The 20,349-nt window shown below is 37.2% G+C and overlaps 1 protein-coding gene across 2 annotated transcripts in view; it reads left to right on the top strand.

Annotated features, from left to right (window-relative positions):
* Window positions 1–20,349, top strand: part of CUNH11orf49 (chromosome unknown C11orf49 homolog) — a 200,200-nt gene that overhangs the window by 62,934 nt on the left and 116,917 nt on the right. The window lies entirely within an intron of this gene.

Below are 20,349 nucleotides of genomic sequence, written 5' to 3'. Positions count from 1 at the left end.
TACTGTAACATAGTGGTTAACAACACAGACTTTGCAGTCAGATCTATTTGAAGGCCTGCCACTGACTAGTACGTGGTCATAGGCAGGTTGCTTAGTCTCATCTATAAAATAGAGGGAGACTCATAAATATAATTGAAAATTCCATGTTGCATGATTGTTGGAAGGGTAATGAATGTAAAGTACTTGGTATTCTACTTAAGGTATATTAAGTGTTGAATAAACCCTAGCTACTACTACTGTTGTTATTTGTGCGTTCAACAAATACTTACTGAATGCCTTTGTGTCAGTCAGTATTCTGGACACTGGGCGATACAGCAGTGAAAGGCAGACAAGAAATCCCAACTTTCATGGAGCTTCCATTCTGACATTAGCTTTCATCCTGAAACTGTATTTTACCTTTTTTCCTCTAGTAATAACTGTAGATGTATTTTTTTAAAAGTTGTAAAAATAACAGTCTCCATATCCCTTTCACCCAACTTCTAGTAATGTTAACATCTTCTCTAACTATAGTGTAATTTTGAAAATCAGTTCATTGAAAACTGTTATCTATAGACATTATTAGAATTTGCACCTTCACTTTTGAAGGCTAATGTTTTTCTGGCATAAGTTCTAGGTTGGCAGTTATTTTTGGTACTTTGAAGACGCTATTCCATTATCTTCTGGTTTCCACTATTTCTGTTGAGAAGTATCGGTCATTCTTACATCTTTGAAAAATAATCTGTCCTTTATCTCTGGCTACTTTTTAGATATGTCTCCTTGATCTTGGGATTTGATAGTTTTACCATAATGTGCCTCCATTTGCTTTTTAATATTTAAACCACTTAGGGTTCTTAGTGCTCCTCAAATCTATAATTTGATGTCTTTTATCAGTTTTTGAAAGTTCTCAGTTGTTAGCTTTTCAGATTTACTTCTGTTCCACTATCTTTACTCCTTCTGGGATTCCAATTATACAGTCCAATTACATAAATAGTAGACCTCTTATGTACTTTTTTGCATTTTTCATCATTTTGTCTTATGTGCTTCCTTCTGGATATTTTTTTCTGACCTATTTCCCAGTTCATTAATTCTCTTTTCATTTATGTGTAACTTGCTGTTAAACCCATGTACTGAGTTCTTAATTCCAATTCACATCTTATTTTTGTTTTTGTAGGTTTTGTATCTTACTGTGATACTTTAATCAGTCTGTTTTAAATACAAGAGAGGGAGGAAATTGTAAGCTGGGGAAACTGAATGTTGAAACTGAGGTTTGTAAAAACCTTAGGATTTGGTTATTGGTGTTTCTCATACTACTCTTAGTCTTGCTTCCCAAAATACATCTTCATTTTTCTTTTTTATTCCCAGTAGCAAAGAAGATTTTATTATTTATTTAAAAATTTTTTAAATGTTTTATTTATTTCTAGGAGAGAGAGAGAGAGAGACATCGTGAGCAGGGGAGGATCAGAGAGAGAGGGAGTCACAGACTGAAACAGGTTCCAGGCTCTGAGCTGGCAGTCAGCACAGAGCCTGACGCGGGGCCCGAACCCACGAACCGCGAGATCATGACCTAAGCGAAAATCGGACGCTTAACTGACTAAGCCACCCAGGCGCCCCTATTAAAAAAATTTTTTTAATGTTTACTTATTTTTGAAAGAGAAAGAGTGTGAACAGGGGAGGGGCAGAGAGGGATGAAGACACAGAATCTGAAGCAGGCTTCAGGCTCTGAGTGTCAGTACAGAGCCCAACATGGGGCTCGAACTCACAAACTGAGATCATGACCTGAGCTGAAGTCAGATGCTTCACTGACTGAGTCACCCAGGTACCCCAAAGTAGATTTTAATTTACTTCATTTTCTGTAGTTTACTTCTGTAGTTTATTGTGAAGACCTTATGTAGTTTAAATATACCTTTTTGTTTTGTTTATTACAGACTTTAAGAGTAGTTTTAGGTTCACAGCAAAATTGAGAGGAAGGTAGAGATTTCCTGTGTATCCCCTGCCCCGAAAATGAAAAGGCAACACTTATTTTATTTTTATTATCAAATATTTATTATATATTTTATTACCAACATCCTCTACCAGAATGGTACATTTGTTACAATTGATGAACCTACATTGACAGATCGTAATTACCCAAAGTTCACAGTTTACTTTGTGTTTACTCTTGGTATTGTACATTCTATGGGTTTGGACCAGATGTTTAATGACATATAGCCATCATTATGGTATCATAAAGGGTATTTTCACTGCTCTAAAAATTCTCTGTGCTCTTCATGTTTATCCCTTCTTTCCACCCAATTCCTTCCTCATAGTTTTTGCCTTTTCCAAGATATTATATAGTTGAAATCATACAGTATATAGCCTTTTCCATTTATTTATTTATTTACTTACTTACTTATTTTTAAAGTTTTATTTATTTAAGTAATCTCTACACCCGGGGTAGGGCTTGAACTCAGGACCCTGAGATCAAGAGTCGCATGCTTTTCTGACTGAGCCAGCCAGGTACCCAATTATTGTATTTTTTAGTTGAAGAATTACCATTCAGGTTTTTTTTATGGTTCTTTACAAATATTTATCCTTCATTTTCTTGAATATGGTAAAGCAAGATTATATAAAAGTCCATAATCCAAAATCAGGATTCCTTATGGGTCTGTGTTTATTACCCTTGAGTTTTTACTCCATTGTCATAAATTGTACTATACTTTTTTCCTTTAGTTGAGTGTTGTACTTTGTATATGAAAAATTCTAGAAATAATGTAAAGCCTTGAATGCTATTATCTTTCTTCAGAGAGGATTTATATTTGCTTCTGGCAGATGGTCTGAGCACTAGCAATTCTTGATTACCTCAATCCAATCAAGGGCTTGAAATGATTTGAAGGTAGGCTTAAGTATCAGGGAGGGCTGATCTGTTTCAGGATACAGCCTTTCAAGGTACTAACCAGAGCCTTAGGGATATGCCACAGTTCCTCTACCCAGCTGGGTGGGTCCTGAGCTCCAGTTTTTTGACTGCCAAGCCTCAAGAGTCATTTGAAAATTCAGGAACTTAATATTAAATCAAAACTATTACCTGATCAGTCTATCAGCTTCCTCTTTCAGGACTGGCAGAAGCTCCTGAAACTACTAGTGGGTGTCATGATATCCTATTTTTGAGGCGGTGATGAGTATAAATGATACTGTGAGATTCTGAGGCAACTTTAACGTGATATGAAAATATTTGAGGTTTCTAGCGTGCCTATGTGGCTCAATCAACTAAACATCGAACTTCAACTCAGGTCGTGATCTCATGGTTTGTGAGTTCAAGCCCTGCACTGGGTTCTCTGCTATCAGTGCAGAGCCTGCTATGATCCTCTGCCTCCCTCTCTCTCTGCCCCTCCCCTGTTCATGCTCTCTCTCTCTCAAAAATGAATAAAAACATTTAAAAAATATTTGAGGAAAAATATAAAGGAAATACTAAATTCCAGTTAATGGTTTGTAAAAATAAAGATATAATCTTTTTCTATCCAAGTTTGTGCGTTTCTTTAATTCAATCCATGGACTCTTCCATTTAGAATTCCTGTTTATGGGAGAAAGTGGCACCAAATGCTAGGCTAACTTCTTTGGGTTTTATTCTCCTCTCATAACTTAGCCTTGTCATTCTTCATTTGCCTCAGTGGCTCTCTCATACTTCAAACAGATGCATTTAATAATTCATCTAGTTTTTTTCTCAGTCAGAAAGGTTGGTCTAAATTACCTAGTCTACCTTTATTGCAAAAGGAAGTATTTTGGAACTTTTGTTCTAGCAGAATGTAATTATATTAGCGGAAGTAGAAAATATCATACACAGGAGAGGTTGTAAAGGAGTCTAAATTGACTTGTGGAGGACTAGTACATGTTGAAAAGCAGCAAACAGGAAATATATAATTAGGATAGAGCCAGTTTATGGGAGGCTCAATTATGTTGAAATAAGAAGAGAGACAAAAGACAGTACCTTGTAAAGGCTGAGAAATTAACTCATTGCCTTGTCGTTGTCTTCTTCTCCTTCTCCTCCTTCTCCTTCTCCTTCTCCTTCTCCTTCTCCTCCTCCTCTTTCTTCTTCTTGAGAGAGAGAGAGAGCATGAGTGGTAGAGGAAGAGAAAGAGAATCTTATACAGGCTCTATGCCCAGTGCAAAGCCTGATGCAGGACTCAATCTCACAGCCCTGAGATTATGGCCTAGTCTTCTAATAATTTTTAAAATTTGTTAACTATTAAGTACCTACTATGTACCAGTGTCTGTGCCAGACATGGTCCTTGAGGAATTCACTGTCACTCTCATGGGAGGCAAAAGTAATGACAATTTCATACCAGAAAAAACACTATTATTCAAGGCTCTAGCAGATTCCTTGTCTGTTGAGAGCCCACTTTCTGGTTCATAGATGGCCTTCTTTTCGCTGTATACTTACATGGCAGAAGGGGTAAGGGACCTCTCCTGAGCCCCTTTCATAATGGCAAGAATCTGATTCATGAGGATGAGTTCCAACCTTATGACCTCCCAAAGGCCCCACTTCCAAATACCATCACACTGGGGATTGGGTTTCTATATATGACTTTTGAAGGGGATACAAACATTCAGTCTATGGCAGTGAGGTAAGACAGCTCAAAAAGATATGTAAATGAGGGGTTATAAAGAGAGTTTCGTCATGGATGTTTTCTACTCTGTACAACTGGTATGATATTGGTGCCATTGAGTGAGATCATTCAATTCAGGATTGAATTTCTTACATACCAGTATAAGCCTGGATTTGTGATAGGTGCTGGGGATACAATGATTAATAAGGCATGGCTCCTTCCTTCAGTATATTCTCAGTCAAATAAGTCGATAATTAAATAACTTATAGTTCAAAGGTGCTAAGAATGTCCAAAGGAAGAATATCTTAACTAAGTTTAAGGGGTCAGGAAAAGTGTCACAGAACAGATGGCCCTCTAAGCTGAATATTTTTTTCCTAATTTATTTATTAAAATGGAAGTTATACATGCATACAGCTTAAAGAGTAAAATAGTTCTATAAGAATTGTTAAAAAAAAAGAAAAAAACATTCCCTCAACTCTCAGTTTAGTTTCCCATTCCTCAGAGGTCACTGCTTTCAACTTCTTAGAATGATTGTTTGGCATTTATTTCTGTATCTTTAATTACTGTTTATGTTGCTACATCATTTTTTTCAAATTCAGGCATTATCTATTGACTTTTCACTGTGTGAGATGGCTTTGGCATTTATATTTTATAACTATATAAATACTATTGAGGCTTGAATTAAATTGTACAATCTTCTCACCCCTGAGATTGCCCTCCCCCCCCACCTTGTTTGATTAACTTTCATAAACATGTCATCAGTTTATCTCCAAACTCTACCCAGCTGGATAAATTTCCTTTCAGTACTGTGTTATTTATTTTCCATTTGCCCCTGAGGATCCACTCTCCACAATTCTCTGGAGAGCTGATCTGTAGGGATTTTTTTTTAAGTTTATTTATTTATTTTGAGAGAGAGAGAGAACATGCAAGGGGGGGGCGGGGTGAGGGAGGCAGAGAGAGAGGGAGAGAGTGAATCTCAAGCAGGCTCTGCTCTGTCAGCATGGAGCCCAACACAGGGCTAGAACCCACAAGCCCTGAGATCATGACCTGAGCTGAAATCAAAAGTCAGACGCCTAACTGACTGAGCCACCCGGGTGCCCTGATATGCATGGGTTTTAGTCCACAGGCTCCCTTGCCCTGTAGCTTCTCATTTGGGTTAAAGCCAGAGGGAAGTATTGGCAGGAGATTGAAGGGCGGGAGGAGACAGAATGAACTTGGGGTATTATATTCTCTTCCTACCAGTCTGCTGTGGGTTGGGGTTGGCTCTGTTCCTCTACTGAAGGTCACAGTTTATGTTAGATGGTCCCTACTCTTTCTAGATTCAAGAAATCACTCCCTCCACTTGTCTCTTCAGGCTTGGGGTAATAACAAATCTCAACTCTTGCTAGCTCTGGGGTAATCCACTTTCCCATAACCCTTTCCACAGCTTTGTAAATATTCTCTTTTTAAAACCTTCCCCAGCTACCCTTCTTAAATGTATTATCTGTTAACTGCCTGGACTCTGACTGAAGCAAGTACATTGATATTTGTATGTATTCATTCTCTCAGTTTTATCTTCTTAAAGAAGTCTTTCCCAGAATTCTCTGACCTGTTTTATCTGTATAATTTTATCCTTAGGCCTTCTTTAGAGTAGGATTCTCCAGACTTTCACCATTGCCATTGGGATTTCCTTTCTTCTTTCATCTTTGTTTTTGGTAGCGTCATTTTAAAACAAGACCTCACATTCTTTGACAGTCTTGCCTTTGAGAAGTGGGTTCTGTGTCCTCCCCCCTTGAATATGCATATGACAAAAGTAAACTATGTCACTTCTAAGGCTAAGTCACAAAAGGCCATGTTAATTGCGTCTTGGTCTCTAGGAACTTACTTTTCAGACATCCCCTCTCAAGAGTTGCCAAACTTTTTACTAACCAGTTGCCAAACTTTAAGAAGTAAGAAGCCCAGCTATAAGTTTGGTCTTCCAAGTTTAGGTGTCTGACATGTGGGGAAGAAGCTTCCACATAATTCTATTCCTAATAATTTGAGTCAACCCCAGCCATTCAAGTCTTCCCAATTCAGGTCCAGACATCATGTGGTAGAGAAAAGCTATCTCTAATGTACTCTGTATAGTTCCTGACCTACTGAATCCATGAGCATAATAAAATGTTTGTTTGTTTTTTTTTAATGCCACTAAGTTTACTATGGCTTGTTATGCAGCAATAGATGACTGGAACAAAATTTGTCACTGGGAATGAGGTGCTGCAGTTACAAAAACCTCAAACATTTGTCATTGGCTTTGAGACCAGGCAACAGGCAGAAACCAGAATGACCTTGAGGAAACTGACAGTGGAAGTCTGATGGGCCTCAAGGAGACCATCAATAAAGGCTTAAAAGAGAGTGAGGAAAGTGTTAGTTGCAGGTAAGAGTACCCTTGTTATGTAATGACAAAGTTTGGCAATGGTGTCATTTTTGGTGATGTGAAAAATAGGAAATATACATAATGAGTATGATGATCCTACCTGTGGAGAGTTCTGGGATGCCTTTTTTTTTTTTTAAGTTTTTTTATTTTAAGTAATCTCTACCCCCAATCTGGGGCCTGAACTCACAACCTCAAGATCAAGAATTGCATGCTCTTCCGACTGAGCCAGCCAGGCGCCCAATGGACTGCCTATCTTTTTCTAGCTACCTACAGTAAAATTTGAAAGATAAACTAAAGAATCAGCTATTTTGTTTTCAAATAGAATTTAGAGGAAATATAGAGACCTCAGGACAATCTTTCAAACCAGCAAAAAGTATTCAAAAGTAAGAAATACCTTTTCTTAAGACACAGATCAAATCCAGAGTGCTAGCAGAGAAATGTGGCTTATGGGTAAAGATAAACCCTTTGTTAAAACCTTAGCAAGATTTTAGGTAGAGCCTCATAGACTCTTTCAGAAGGCCAATAGGCCTAAGGACCTAAAGGGTGTTGTCCCACAGCAGCCTGATAGGGAGCCCAAATATGGTAAAAATACGGTAAAGTCATTACCAGAAAGAGGTACTAGGCTTAAATCAAGGACATAAGACATGTGGGTGGATGGATTTCAGAATTGCAATGAACTAACGATTACTATATTGCCTCCCATTCTCCCTTTCTTTGGATGGAAGTTTATTGTGGTTATCCTATCCCTTTATTATCTTTGTACATCCTAGGCATGTGGGAGCATATAACCTGTCTCTTTCATTTATAGGTGTTCAGAATGAAGAATTATACAAGGACCTGTACCCAAGAAATTGTACTTGAGGAACTTCCTCTATATTTGGTCTTGATTTATATGTCAAGGTCCTAGAGTTTGGGTTGATGCTAAAATGGAATTAGATGTTGGGGGTATATTTTGCATTTGGGAAGAATATAACTTGTTGTGACCAGAGGGCAACTGTGGCTAATTCTCTTTTCCAAACATAGCTTCACCAGTATCTCCTGTCCTACATCATCTTCTACAAAGTGATCCTGCTATGCCTACAATAAAAGTTGGAATCTGAGGTTTTTTTACAGAGGTGTGCCTTGGTGTGCACCCATATTCATTCATTGTGCTAGGCTCACAAGGATCCTTTTAATCTGGGAACTCATGCCTTTCTATTCTGAGAAATTTTCTTCAATAGTTTTTCCTTCCTCCGTTTTCTCTGTTCTTTCAAACATCTTGTCTACTTACATATACAACCATACATATATAATTCTATATAAATGGTATCATGCTACACATACTGTTCTGTTTAATTTTTATTTTTCAGATTACATAGGCTGTATATCCTTTAAGATTTGTCAGATATGACATTGAATATTTATCAATTAATATGGGATGTAAACATACCCAATCATTATACTGACATATATAAAATTTTTAGGCTGTTTCTCACACCATTAAGTGTCCTACACACCAAATAAAAACTTATTTATTTATTTGTTTGTTTATTTATTTATATTCCTTTTTTGAGAGAGAGAGCATGTGTGAGCAGGGGAGGGGCAGAGGGAGAGAGAGAGAATCTTAAGAAGGCTCCACGGCCAGTACAGAAATTCGGGGTTCAGTCTTAAGACTGAGATCCTGACCTGAGCTGAATCTAGAGTCGGACACAACCAACTGAGCCACCCAGGCATTCCACAAGTAAAAACTTTTTAGACTCTGTGTCCCAATTTGAACTCCTGAAAATATGGTTACCATGTGCTAAGGAATAAATTGGAGAATGAGTATAGTGTTGGTGCTGTCCATTGCTTATCTTCCTTTCCTCCATGATGACCCCATCTTAAATGAAGGAGTCTATGTACTGGAGAGTAGTTTAGAATTGTTAGTATTTTATGGAAACAATTATCTCTAATGACTTTTGTAAAAAATAGTATGTTTCTTTTGGAGTCTGAAGCCGAGTAGTGATGCAAGATTCTTTTTCTTGGGAATCCAGACCTTCTCTTTAATCAGCAAAGCCCTTTAATTTGCTAAAGACCAGTTTAGTGCCCAGTTGACCACTCAGTGGAACACGCAAGTGTTAGAGATCCCTTGTGTTTTTTCTTTAGTTGTAAACTCCATCAAACTAGCCCATTAAGTGCAGTGGATTGGAAATGGAGAGCTGTTCATTTGGCAGTTAGCAAAGGAAAGAAAAATATCTCTCTGATATTTTTGGTTAGGAATTTGAGAATTCAGAATTTAGTCATAGATTGCTAGATTAGTGTGTTTAAATACCTTGAATCACTTTAAATAATTTTTTTGTTTTGTAGCATACTAACAAGATCTTAGAGGAGGCTAAAACAGTGGTTGGGAAATTGCGTTGTGGATTTAGGATCCTCCAAAGGCAACATCTGCTAATGGGCAGAGTGTTTAGGTGATAGGTAAGCAAACATGGATTAGCTAATGGAGTAAGAAGTCCTGTCTCCTGTGGTTACCTCTCTATATCTGAGAAGGGGTATAGTTTGTAGGCAAGAGGCAGTTTCTTTGGGGTCCACTGTCTCTGTTTTACAGGGCTTTTATTTTTTAATCCCATCCTAAAGATAACAAGAACATATTGTGGCACTAGATGGTATTAATCAGTTTAGGATGTTGACATGTTAAACTGGATAAAATAAGGCAGAAAGGATTACTTTTTGCCAGCTGCATTGTTCCTGGCAAGAGCTTACTATGTTCCTGCTTGTTTTGTTGTTGTTGTGGTTGTTAACCCATTAGAGAAACTAACCTCTATATTGTTTCCAGCCACGTCTTTGTCATCACTGGGCCTAAAAACTTCTTGGGGACCAACGAGCACCTGGCCATTCTGAAAGCCTCTATCCTCGGTGATTGATGCTCATCTCTGCGGGCTCCCCAAAGCCCTCCTCCCTTTCTCCTGAAGCACCTTCAAGCATTTCTGCATGGCTACCCACTCACTCTCTTCTATTATACCTCCTCCTCCTGCCTTACTGAATGCTGAGTTTCCCAGCTCACAACTCTTAAGAAGGAGCTTTATTTCAGAGTAGAAAGGGGCCCCCATATGTGGCCTATTATATCCATATCAACTTGCTTACCCTTTTCAAACAGCTATTGTCTTTTAATAGGGTCCTGCCTGGCAGGGGGAGTCCTTAATTCTTGCCGTATAAGAATGGGCAGCTTGAGTTACAGCGAACTGCAGTTTGGTGCTCTGATCAAAAGGCCTCTGTTGTTTTTAAGTTTTTCTTCCCTCTCTCTCTCTCTCTCTCTTTCTATATCCTGGGCTAATAATTCAGCACAGCAAGGTCATTACAGGCTTTGAATTGAGAGTTGAGAGTGTTAAATTACTGACCTAGAATAAAAGAGATCTGGGGGGCTCTCAAGAAAGATAAAGGGATTCCGGCTAGTAAAGTGCAAGCCCAGCAGCCTCACTTCTTAACAATATTATTTTTTTAATCCTCTCTGTCTTCAAAAGTCTTTTCTGGGACAAGGAAAGATCTCCTGCCAGAGAAATTAGGTTAGGAACTCAACAACATCTGAGCGCCCAAGTCCTAGCAGTTCATGAGGGCCTTGTGTGGCTGTCTTTTTGTCTCCCCACGTTGTCAGTATTGCACGCTCTTCCATCTCACACCCTCAGCCAACTCTGGTCCTTTACCGTGTAAGTCAACAGAAGTGAGATTTCAGCAGAATTATATCTCACACAGGAATTTCAGACATGTGAAAAACATACCACTCAGACTTCGAAATACCTGAAAAAGATGACATTGTCTCATTAAAAGCTGCTTCCATTCCATCTATATTTTGTAAATAATGTTTGTTGGGTCCTACCATACTTTAACCAGAAAAAAATTGCCCCATTGTGAATTAATGTGACACTTCCGCTCCACTATATTGGCTCTTCTTCACATTTGGCCAAAATTGTTATCTTTCATATATCCTTTCTTCCAGTTATCTCTTAAAGCAAAGCACCATTCATACCTTCCTGAAAATACTGACTTCCTAAGTTTGCTATTTTTAGAAAAGTCCCTGAAACCAACTTTCACAGATTCACTACTGAACAAAGTAATAATAATAATAGCTTATAGTCCATGGATGTCCAGGCAGGCATTATACAACATACATTATTATCACATTTAATAATCCTTGGCAACTTATTCCTATTATCATCATTTTATAGATAAAGAATAATTGAGGCACAAAGTGGTTAGATACCTGCCCCAAAGTCACAAAACTAGGAAGTGGCAGAATTTGTCCCAAATGAGTGCTTCTTGAACTTCAGTGTGCATGCAAAGCACCTGGAATATTGTTAAAATGAAGAATTGGACTTTGTAGATCTTGGATGGGGCCTGAGATTCTGATTTCTAACAGGCTCCTAACTGATACTGCTGTCTTTGGTCCACTCTCCTAAGAGCAAAGCCATAGTGATCTTACTTCAGAAACACTCTAAAAAATGTTTCAGTTATAGTTTCCAAACTATTCCATCAGAAAATTCTATAAATCTACATACTGGATATTCGACACCAATATCCTAATTTCTTTATTTATTATTATGGTAAAATATACATAACATAAAATTTACCATTTTAACCATTTTTAAGTGTACATTTCTGTGGCAGTAAGTACACTCACATTGTTCTGTTAACTATCACCACCACCCATCTCCAGAACTTCTTCATCTTCCCAAACTGAAACTCTGCACTCATTAAACACTATCTCCCCAATAGCACCAACTAGAGAATTAGGAAGTTTCAGATATGACAAAAAAGAAAGGATAGAATGTACCCTGTAGCATTGAACTGGAATGGAATTGGTGTACTCATGGGTTTTAATAGATATAGATAACTAGATATATAGAAATGAATATAGATGTCTGCGTGTATGTGCATGCATGTGTGTGTGTATCTGCACACATATAGAGTGTATATATATATAAAGCTTCATTTGATTTTTAACACTGACTTCTGAGAGAGTCTAGAAGCAATGATACATTGGGAGCACATCCAGCACCTACCTAGATCTTGGTTTCTAATAAAAGCAACTTGGAGAAGTGGCCGACTCCAGGGTTGGGTAGAGAAAGAACAAGATGAACCTGGAACATCTTGTTCTATTAAAAAACAAGGAAGTGATCAAATAGTTCTGTGGACATATCAAAAGGACATAGAAGTCAGCTTGGGGTGCCTGGCTGGCTCAGTCAGTAGAGCATGTGATTCCTGATCTTGGAGTTGTGAGCTGAAGCCTCACATTGGGCATAGAGCTTACCTTAAAAAAAAAAAGAACTTGAAGGGGCTTCCATAGCCAAATCTGGGATAATTTGAACATAAAAATAAATAATGAAAATAAAGGATTATAACCTATTGAGTAAAGAATCCAATAAAGTCTAGACCAATGTAAATAGATAGATAGATAGATAGATAGATAGATAGATAGATAGATAGATAGATGAAATCGTGAAAAGTGCAAGCTCTTCTTTATTGTAGGAAGTCATTTATAAATGTAAGTGCAATGACATAATTAGGGGTGAAAAGTCACCATTTGGCAAAACCATCATAATTATTATTATTTTTTTTTTTAGAGGTAGTTTTTTTGTTTTGTTTTGTTTTGTTTTTACAAATAGTTTATTGTCAAATTAGTTTCCACATAACACTCAGTGCTCATCCCCACAAGTGTCCTCCTCCATGCCCATCCTCCCCTCCCCCCCACATCCATCCGTCCTCAGTTTTTGTCAGCATTCAAGAGTCTCTCATGGTTTGCCTCTCTCCCTCTCCCCCACCATTTCCGTCCTTCTTCTCCCCCTTGTTCCTCCGTCAAGTTCCTCCTAATCCTCCTATACGTGCAAACATATGGTATTTGTCCTTCTCTGCCTGACTTATTTCGCTCAGCATAACACCCTCAAGGTCCATCCATGTTGCTACACAAAAACCATCATAATTATTATTGCTCTGGCAATAATTACCAGTAAATGCTGAAACTGGTAAGTGAAAGTTTGAAGATTAACAGTGTATTTCCATAGGTTCAAAATATCTACCCACAAGATACTTCGTAATTACAAAAGGTAGCTTTACAGTGGGTAAACCTGGCAGGTACGTCTTCAGACAAATGATCAAAATAAACATCACCAGTAACTAGAAATCAACAGAAACTGTCTTCTGATATGATGCACTGAGAAGAACTCAGCAAATAATTTTGTCAGAAGGGCATAACCGAAATCTAATCACAAGAAAGCATCAGACAAACCCAGATTAAAGTACATTCAGCAAAGTAACCCGTGCTATTTAAAAGTGTCAGTGTCATGAAATACAAAGAAAGACTCAAGAACAAAATGTTTTAGATTAAAAGAAGCTGAAGAGTTATGATAACAGAATGCAGTGTATCCATCTTGAATTCTCTTTTCCTAAAGAGGGGATGTTATTGGGACATCTGGTGAATCTTAATAAGGCTTGTGCATTAGATAACAATATTGTATCAGTTTTAATTTTCTGATTTTGATCACTATACTATGGTCATAAAAGAGAATTCCTTATTTTTTAGGCAATACATGCTATATTTTAGGGGTAAAGGAGCATCAGGTCTATAACTTACTCTTAAACAGTTCTGAAAAATAGTAATATTTATATGTGTGTATGTGAGAGAGATTGAGAAAGAGAGTTTGAGTGAGAGCACATGTAATAAAATATTCACATTTGAGCAATCTCGATGAAGGGTATTCAGGAATTCTTTGTGCTATTCTTGCAAGTTTTCTGTAAATTTGAAATTATGTCAAAATAAAAAAATTAAAATCTCAAGAGAAAAAAACCTAACAACTTAAAGAATGAAAGAGTTTAGGGGCGCCTGGGTGGCTTGGTTAAGCGTCCGACTTTCGCTTAGGCATGATCTCGCGGTTCCTGGGTTCGAGCCCTGCGTCGGGCTCTGTGCTGACTGCCAGCTCAGAGCCTGGAGCCTGTCTTGGGATTCTGTGTCTCCCTCTCTCTCTGACCCTCCCCTGCTCACGCTGTCTCTCTCTCTCTCCTAGAAATTAAAAAAAAAAAAAAATGAAAGAGTTTACCTAATGAAATTGGAATACTGGTTTTGGTGAAAGCTATTTGAGGTAGACATATAGTATACTTCTGTTTAGCCTTTAAAATATTCTTAAGAACATTCTTGTTTGATTTTAGAAGTAAGATTGATGTCTATTAAAAAAAAACTTTTTGGGGGGCTCAGTTGGCTAAGCATCTGACTTTGGCTCAGTCATGATTTCACAGTTCATGACTTTGAGCTCCACGTCAGGCTCTGTGCTGACGGCTCCGAGACTGGAGCCTGCTTCAGATTCTGTGTCTCCCTCTTTCTCTGCTTGTCCTTCCCTGCTTGCTCTCTGTCTCTCTTTCCAAAATAAACATTAAAAATTAAAAAAAAAAAACTTTTGGTTTAGTTAAATACACTGAAAAAGTAGCAAGAATGCATTTTTATGCAGGTAGAAAAATTGATTTGGATTTCTGGTTGTAATGGCTTACAGTGTTTATGATTTGCCTGTCTTATCCATTACAAAAACATGGTAGCGATACATAAAATTTTCTGAAGAGAAAATGTGTAAAATCAATATAAATTCATCTATGGACCAGGAACTGAACAAACCACAATGCTAATGGGGCTCAAACCACAGTCCTCCTGTGATCTGGGTTCAGAAGCAAACATAGGAAACTGAGAGCTCATTTCTTGTGGAATAGTAGAGACCAACTGTGTCACACACAGGGCAGGAGATTTTTTAAAAAAATATATGATTGCTACCTGGAAAGTGGCTTGTATAAGACCTGGGACAATGAAAGGAAACAGACAGCCTTGAAACCAGGCCTGAGTGGTCTGAGCTACTCAGGGGTCCAGTGACAGTCCCTGTGATATCCCCAATATCATTGGGAATGGAGCTTTACCTCATCCAATATGAGATCTGGTCCTAGACTGGGATCTGTCCTCAGGACGACTGGAGAGAGTGATAGCCTCCACTTAGAGTGAGTCTACATGCTGAAATTCCAAAGTATATGCGAACAACCAATGCTAAGAAAGAGCCAATAAACCCAACAATTGAAATATAAATTTACTGCAGAAAAATAAGACCAATAATTATTTTAAGTTGAGTTTGAAATAAAGTTAAGGATCCTCAGAGAGGTAAAGGAAGGAATGGCCGCTATTAAAAAAAAGAGAGAGAGAGAGAGAACAACTGAATTATTTGTGTTTTGAGTGTTGAGTTTTATAAGTCCTTTCTATATTTTGGATACTAACCCTTTATCAGATGTGTCATTTGCAAATGTCTTCTCCTATTCTGTATGTTGCCTTTAGTTTTGTTGATTTTTTCCTTTGCTGTGCAGATTTTTATTTTGATGAAGCCCCAATTGTTTATTTTTGCTTTTGTTTCCCTTGCCTCAGGAGACATGTCTAGTAAGAAGCTGCTATTGCCGATATCAAAGAGATTACTGCCTGTGTTCTCCTCTAGGATTTTAATGGTTTCCTGTCTCATATTTAGGTCTTCATTCCATTTTCAATCTATTTTTGTGTATGGTGAAAGAAAGTGGTCCATTTTCATTCTTTTTCAAGATTCCTTTGGCTATTTGGGTGGTTCCATACAGATTTTAGAATTGTTTGTTTTAGCTCTGTGAAAAAATGCTGTTGGTATTTTGATAGAGATTCCATTAAATGTGTAGACTGCTTTGGGTAATGTAGACATTTTAACAATATTTGTTCATCCTATCCATGAGCATGGAATGTTTTTCCATTTCTTTGTGTCTTCTTCAATTTTTTCATCAGTGTTTTCTAGTTTTCAGAGTACAGTTCTTTTACCTCATTGGTTAGGTTTATTCCTAGGTACTTTGTGGGATTTGGTGCGGTTGTAAATGACATTGATTCCTTGATTTCTCTTTCTGCTGCTTCATTATTTGTGTATAGAAATGCAACAGATTGCTGTATGTTGTATTCTGCGGCTTTACTGAATTTACGTATCAGTTCTAGCAATTTTTTGGTGGAGTCTTTGGGTTTTCTATATACAGTGTCATGTCATCTGCAAATAGTAAAGTTTGACTTCCTCCTTGCTGATTTGGATACCTTTTATTTCTTTGTGTGTCTGATTGCTGTGGCTAGAACTTCCAGTACTATGTTAAATAACAATGACAAGAGTGGACATCCCTGTCTTATTCCTGACCATAGAGGGAAAGCTCTGTTTTTCCCCACTGAGTATGATATTAGCTGTGGGTTTTTTGTAGATAGCCTTTATTATGTTGAGGTATGTTCCCTCTAACCCTACTCTGTTGAGGGTTTGATCCTGAATGGATGTTGTACTTTGTCAAATGCTTCTGCATCTATTGAAAGGATCATATTATTCTTATCCTTTCTTTTAGTAATGTGGTGTATCATGTTGATTGATTTGCAAATATTGAACTATCCTTTTTTTTCTTTTTAAAATGTTTTTTATTATGAAAATTTCAAATGTTCAAAAGGAGAGAGAATAGTAAAACAAACTCCTATTGACTGATCCACCCATATAGTCAAAGTTTTTTTAAATCTGTACCCACCTACTTTTTTTTTAACACACTGAATAATTTAAAAAATTCCAGATATCATTGTATCTGTAACTATTTTAGTATATATTGCTAAAATAAATATTCTCTTTTTTTTTTTACAAATAGTTTGTCAAATTAGTTTCCACGTAACACTCAGTGCTCATCCCCACAAGTGTCCTCCTCCATGCCCATCCCCCCCTCCCCCCCACATCCATCAGTCCTCAGTTTTTGTCAGCATTCAAGAGTCTCTCATGGTTTGCCTGTCTCCCTTTCCCCCACCATTTCCGCCCTTCTTCTCCCCCTTGTTCCTCCGTCAAGTTCCTCCTAATCCTCCTATACGTAGCAACATGGATGAACCTTGAGGGTGTTATGCTGAGCGAAATAAGTCAGGCAGCAAATATTGGAATATCCTTGCAACACAGGAATAAAGCCCACTTCATCATGGTGAATGATTCCTTTAATATACCATTGGATTTTATTTGCTAGTATTTTGTTAAGAATTTTTGCATCCATGTTCATCAGGGATATTAGCCTATAGTTCTTTGTTTTTAGTGGAGTCTTTCTTTGGTTTTGGTGTTAGGGTAATACTGGCCTCATTTAATGAATTTGGAAGTTTTCCTTTCATTTCTTATTTTTAGAATAGGTTGAGAAGAATAGGTATTCACTCTCCCTTATTTTTTAATAGTTTATTTCTTTATTTTGAGAGAGAGAGAGAGAGAGAGAGAAGGAGCAGGTGAGCAGGGAGAGGGACAGAGAGAGAGGAGAGAGAGAATTCCAAGTAGGCTTTGTGCTGACAGCACAATGCTGGGCTCAGTCTCACAAACCCATGAGATCATGCATGACCTGAGCCAAAATCAAGAGTTGGACACCTAACCGTCTGAGCCACCCAGGTGCCCCTCATTCTACTTTCAATGTTTGATGGAATTCACCTGTGAAGCCATCGGGGCTCTGGACTTTTGTTTGAGATTTTTTTGTTACTGATTCACTTTTGTTGCTGGTTATTGGTCTATTCAGGTTTTCTATTTCTTCTTGTTTCAGCTTTGGTAATTTATGTTTCTAGGAATTTATCCACTTCTTCCACTTTGTCCAATTAGTTGGCATATAATTTTTCATAATATTCTCTCATAATTATTTGTATTTCTGTGATATTGATTGTGATTTCTCCTCTCTAATTTGTGATTTTATTTATTTGGGTCCTTTCTCTTTTGTTTTTGATAAGTCTGGCTAGGAATTTATCAATTTTATTAATGTTTTCAAAGAACCAGTTCTTGGTTTCATTGATCTGTTTTATTGCCCAAAAAAACCAAATTATCCATTTTAAAAATGGGCAGAAGACAGGAATGGACATTTTTCCAAGGTAGACATACAGATAGCCCAACAAACACATGAAAAGATATTCATCACTCATCATCAGGGAAATACAAATCAAAACTACAATGAGATATCACTTCACACCTGTCAGAATGGCTAAAATTAACAACACAGGAAACAAGTGTTGTCAAGGGTGCGGAGAAAGGGGAGCCCTCTTACACTGTTGGTGGGAATGTAAACTGGTGCAGCCACTCTGGAAAACAGAATGGAGGTTCCTCAAAAAGTTAAAAATAGAACTACTTTATGATCTAGCAATTGCACTGCTAGGTATTTATCCAAAGAATACAAAAATACTAATTCAAAGGGATACGTGCACCTCGATGTTTACAGTAGCATTATCAACAATAGCCAAATTATGGAAAGAGCCCAAATGTCCTTTGACTGATGAATGGATAAAGGTATGGTATATATATACAATAGAATATTACTCTGCCATTAAAAAATGAAATCTTGCCATTTGCAATGATGTGGATGGAGCTAGAGAGTATTTTGCTAGGTGAAGTAAGTCAATCAGAGAAAGACAAATACCATATGATTTCAGTCTATATGGAATTTAAGAAACAAAAGAAAAGAACATAGGGAAGAAAAAGAGAAAGGCAAACCAAGAAACAGACTCTTAACTATAGAGAAAAAACTAATGGTTCCCAGAATGAGGTTGGTGGGGGGATGGCTTAGATGGGTGATGGAGATTAAGGAGGGCACTTGTGATGACCACTGGATGTTATATGGAAATGATGAATCACTAAATTGTACACCTGAATCTAATATTACACTGTTAACTAACTGGAATTTAAACAAAAACTTGAGGGGATAAGAAGAACAAAAATAGGGAAACAAACAAAACCATGTAAATTCTTTAAGACACCAATTAAACGTTCTAGAAATTAAAAGCTACTGACATATTAAAAAATTCAACAGAGAGAATAAGCTTTAGACCAGACATAATAGAATAAAGAGTACATAATTTGGAAGATAATACTAAGTATAACATAAAGATAAAAGATGAGAATTATGAAAGGACACAGAAGAGACACAGAGAGGCTAAAATGTACGTATACTAGGGGAAGAAAAGGATAGAGGGGATGACAGTGAACCAATATTTTAAAAGATCCTTGCTGAGACTATTTTTCAGAATCAACAAAAGACGTAAGTCAGATTGAAGTGTTGAGCAAGATAACTAAAAATATACCTATGTGATAGACACGTGGTGGAGTCCACAGAACATTAATGATAAAGAAAATAGCATATATGAACGGTAAGAATGATTAACTCATAAGGAACGGCAGGAGTTTGACAGATGGGCTCTTGACAACAGTGATAGATGCCAGATGACAATGGAGTAGGATCTTTGAAGTGCTGAGAGAAGATAAATGACAACCCAGAATTCTCCACCTGGTTAAACTATTACTCCAGAGGGTAAAATAAAGATATTTTCAAGAAGATGAAAACTGAGAGCATTTACCACCCACAGCCTTTTGTGAAAACAGCAGCCTGTGAATATTCAGAAATTCACAATTTGAAAAAAAAAAAAAAAAGCTTAGAAAATCTGAAGTTGTTTTTGCTGACTTTTCAGCAAACTCTTTTGGGGGCAAACTTGACCCGGACCAGTTTATGGTCCTTAGTGTAAGTATATGTTTCGCTGTGGAATTTTAATATGCTTGACTCTGGGCTGCTACCCCAGCCCCTTTGGTGCTATATCACATCTGGTTTGTGCAGCATATTGCCTTTATAAAATCCATAAATGCGTCGATTCCAAAACAGAGAGGTCCAAAGTGATAAGTGATTGTGGACCTGTCTTAAAGGACAGTGTACTTTAGCAGGAAAACAGTTGAACTAAGAGGGAAGGAACAGAATGAAAAATGGTAGCAAGCAAGACAATTGGTATGATATGTTGATAAACTTAACTATTGATCTTTAGAAGTAATGAGTAATTTTTTACATTTAAAAAGATAGAAGCCAAAAGAAATAGGCACATCCAAATCAGAAAGGAAAAGGTAAAACTATTTATTTGCAGATGACATTCATTAACCTATGTGTAGAAAATCCCAAAGAATCCACAAAAAAAGCTACCAGACCTAATGAAAAATTCAGCAAAGATGCAGGATACCAAATCAGTGTACAAAAATCCATTATGTTTTTATAAACTGGCAATCAGTCATCAAAAGGAAATTAAGAGAGCAATTCTATTTATAATAGCATTTAAAAGAACTAAATACGTAGGGATAAATCCAAGAAAGGGAAAGGTTTGTACACTGAAAACTACAAAACACTGCCAAATGAAATCTAAAAAGACCTATAAAATTGGAAAGACGTTGTTCATTGATAGGAAGACTTAGCTTTGTTAAGATGTCCATACTATTCAAATAAATCTGTAGGCTCAGTACAAACTACCAAAATTCCAACAGACTTTTTCAGAGAAATGGAATAGATGATCCTCAGATTAATATGGAATTGCAAGAGTTTCAGAAAGCCAGGATAATCTTAAAAAAGAAGAAGAAA

The sequence above is a fragment of the Hyaena hyaena genome, unplaced genomic scaffold (genome assembly GCF_003009895.1).
Source record: "Hyaena hyaena isolate Hyena2069 unplaced genomic scaffold, ASM300989v1 scaffold_23, whole genome shotgun sequence".
In the NCBI taxonomy this organism is placed as follows: domain Eukaryota; kingdom Metazoa; phylum Chordata; class Mammalia; order Carnivora; family Hyaenidae; genus Hyaena; species Hyaena hyaena.
The sequence above is the reverse complement of the archived record's forward strand: the minus strand, read 5'-3'. Positions and strand labels throughout refer to the sequence as shown.